Below are 3716 nucleotides of genomic sequence, written 5' to 3'. Positions count from 1 at the left end.
GTACCAAGTAGAGGAGAACACCAGCAGGAGGAATAGAAGTGAGAACCACTGATTTACAATACCAAAATATTATATATACATTACCAGTCAAAAGTTTGGACCCACCTTATTGAATATACTATATTTTTCATTCTCTTAAAGCCATTTTGATCTAAAGGCTTATGCTTAAATGCTTGAAATGTGTTTCTTAGACAAATATAAATAGTGAAGTTGATCCTATGAATTAATTTCTTTCCAAAGCCTTTGCCTTTCCATCAAAGTAAAGGGCGGCCACTTTAAAGAATCTAAAATATAAGATAGTTTTGATTTGTTTAACACTTTTTTGGTCGCTGCATAATTCCATTTGTGTTATTTCATAGTTTTGATGACTTTACTATTATTCTAAAATGTGGAAAATAGTAAAAATAAAGAAAAATGTGGTGTGTCCAAACTTTTGACTGGTAGTGTATAATATTATTACTTTGCTGAAATGTTGCTTTGGTAGAAGTAAAGTTACGGCTGTAAAAATCAACTTAATTTAAAGTAAAAAGTAGCTCATTTCAAAGTAAAATTACTAACTAAAATAAATACTCAAGTACACATAGGTAAATGTAATTTGTTACTTGTCAATGGATCAGATAATAATGTCCACTTTTTAATAATAATAATGTCCACTCCATCAAAGTAAACACCTACACGTCAACCCTTTCACATACACACACATACAAAAACAACATGCCCACACACACATGCAAAAAAAAAAAAAGTTATGGTATTTATTTTGATAACCCTTATTGTAATACACTGTGCCTTAGAACAGCAGTCTGCAATTAGCATGATGGATTTGTATGTGTGTGTATGATATACATGCATTTGATTATTATAGTGTGTATTAAAGTATGTATGTGTGTGTGTGTGTGTGGCCTAGTGAGGCAGTGAGGTGTGTGGGATGGAGTGATAAATGTTCAGTTTTGACTATTATTTTTTGGATTTAAACTGCTGATAGCTGTTATTTTGTGCCAATATTAAATATCTTTAAGTTTGACTATTTTCATACCAAAAAAATAAATTTTTCAGTGTTTTCCCCAGAATTGTATTCTTGTCAGGGTGGAAAAGCCTCTGAAACCGCATTTAGACACTAAAGGGACACAAAAACTCTCCACTGAATCTATCATTCCCTACACTTGACTACAGGTATTTCCTTGTTGGTGACGTCAGAATTCAGGAAGTCCGAGAAATCGGGATCCATTGCCAAACCCCCGATATTGTGAATGGTATTTTTGTAGGGGGAAGCTCATGTCTCCTATCTTTCCCGTGGGACGTGAATGCAGCATTAGTCCATTTCCATGGCCAAATGGGCAGATAACCATCGTCCTCTCTGTGTGAAAGACAGAGAGCTGCTGACAGGACGGACAGTTCGGTGTTTATCTGTGAAGACCAGGACAGCGGCGGCAGTTTACATTAAGCAAAAACACACTCGGCGGGACAATAGACTCCTTATCTGACTCACACACACACACACACGGATAAGATGTTCACTGGGTTATCGCCCTATCTCACATTAAGACATCCAACCACATAAACAAACATGAAAGCATAAAGCCTCAGTTAAACTAAAGCAAAGTAGCTGGGGTTCCATCCAAGTTTTTAACGCAAATTGTCACGTATTAAATCCGAAAAGCTGAATGGAAATGTAAAATTTCTATAAAATTTCCTTCAAAGACTATTTCCATCTTTTTTGTTGGATGTATTTTTTAGGACCTAGTTCGATTCAGGAAATTGACTTATTCACTTCAACCCATCTGTTGGAAACACCTAATTTGCATTTTAGCTTTTTTTGCATAATTTCAAAATTTTCTTAAAAATTTGCTTGACAGTTGGACAGAAACACAGCTACTGATGTCAATGCGTTTCAATAGCAACAGTGATTCTAGATCTAGATCAACCACTTTCCTCCATACAACTTCAATCTACACACACACACACACACACACACACACACACACACACACACCTGTCTCGCTGAAATGAAGGCTACATTCCTTCCATTCCCATCGTATCTCTAATACCTGGCTGCCCAGGTATGCATTTGTTTTCCCTTCACCTTTTTCCTCTTCATCCTCCTCCATCACTCATCTTGTCATTCTTTTCACCTTTTATTACGCTGCTAGATTTTACACATCATTGCCATTTGTTTTGGTGTAAAATGCTCCAGAAAAATTGTCTTGTGAACAAAAATGGTCACTGCATTCAAACATCTCGGTCTGAGAAATTGTTTTTTTTCTTTTCGGACGTTCTTTCCCCCCCATTTGTGGGTAGTCTTTCTAGTCCTTTGCCCTCCTTTCTTCCTCCCTCTGCTCCTTTTATCTCTCGCTCCTCCTCCTTCACCCCCCCCCCCCCCCATCATTTCCAAATGACGGCGTGTTTTGCTCGTCTTCCTCAACCTCCTCCCATCCTCCTCCTCCGCTCCAAATTCCCTGCAACCTCCTCTCCATCCACTCCTCTCTCTCTTCCTCCTCCCTCCACTCGCCTCTCCTCTCTCTATATATACCAAAAATCACAGTGTCTGGTACTGGCTCTGTGGCTCCTCGGCTCCGCTGCCAGGGGAATGAGTGAAATTTCAGAAAGAGGTCCGAGAACCTCAACACACACATGCCCATACACAGAACTGTCTCCAAGTGTGTAACTGTGTTCCAGGACAGATTGAAGGTCCTTGAAATCTTTTTATACCCCACTTCTAATCATCTCCTTGTTGCCCATGCTAGTCTCTACACAGTGACAGACACTATGACACAGAAACCTACAGTGAAATGCTGGTTTTAACTGATTTCTGGTGAAGTGCCAGAGGCTTCTGTAGGATGAGATACAGTAAGTTCTATCAATGTTGTTGCAGTTCCTACTGGTCACCAATAGAGGTCATATAATCATTCCCTTTTAATACATTGTCATAAATGAGCAGCCTTTTGTTTTTACCTTGATTTTGCTGATTACTATATTGAAATAACATGTATAAAAATATATATATATATTGGGTTTTTGTTTCATGCCTCAACGCAACAAAAACTGAACATATATCTACTATCATATAAACACATGCATACAGAGAGAGAGAGAGAGAGAGAGAGAGAGAGAGAGAGAGAGAGAGAGAGAGAAAGAAAGAGAGAGAGAGAGAGAGAAAGAGAGAGAGAGAGAGAGAGAGAGAGAGACACACACACACACACACTGGGGACAAAGGAAATACCACTCCCAAAGTACGTGTTGCAGTTGCGCACGCACAGACACACACACACACACACACACACACACACACACACACACACACACACACACACACACACACAGACATACACACACAGAGGAATTTCATAAACAGAGGAATCCATAAAACCTTATTAGCAGACTGGGGGAGACTGGCACAACCTGAGACTGAAAAAAAAAACACAGTAGAAACCAAACCCCCTACAAGGCAACACACACCGTTGTCTACCACTTTTCTAGCTAAGACTCTGGAGCCACTTCACTGTCAATTCACTCTATTGAATGTAGATAGAGACTGCAATTCATTCCCTCATGATAGAGCATCCATTCTCAATCACTTCTCAATAGGTTGGATATGACATCCCCATTTACTGTCAGTGTTTTCATTCTGCAGAAAAATCCAGCTCCTGCATTCATTGAAAAGAAGGCAAATTGAATGAAGCCTTGTTGTAAAGCTTTTCTATCTGGGGGTCTGTTTG

This window comes from Centroberyx gerrardi, chromosome 4 (assembly GCF_048128805.1).
Source record: "Centroberyx gerrardi isolate f3 chromosome 4, fCenGer3.hap1.cur.20231027, whole genome shotgun sequence".
Classification (NCBI taxonomy): Eukaryota; Metazoa; Chordata; class Actinopteri; order Beryciformes; family Berycidae; genus Centroberyx; species Centroberyx gerrardi.
The sequence above is the reverse complement of the archived record's forward strand: the minus strand, read 5'-3'. Positions refer to the sequence as shown.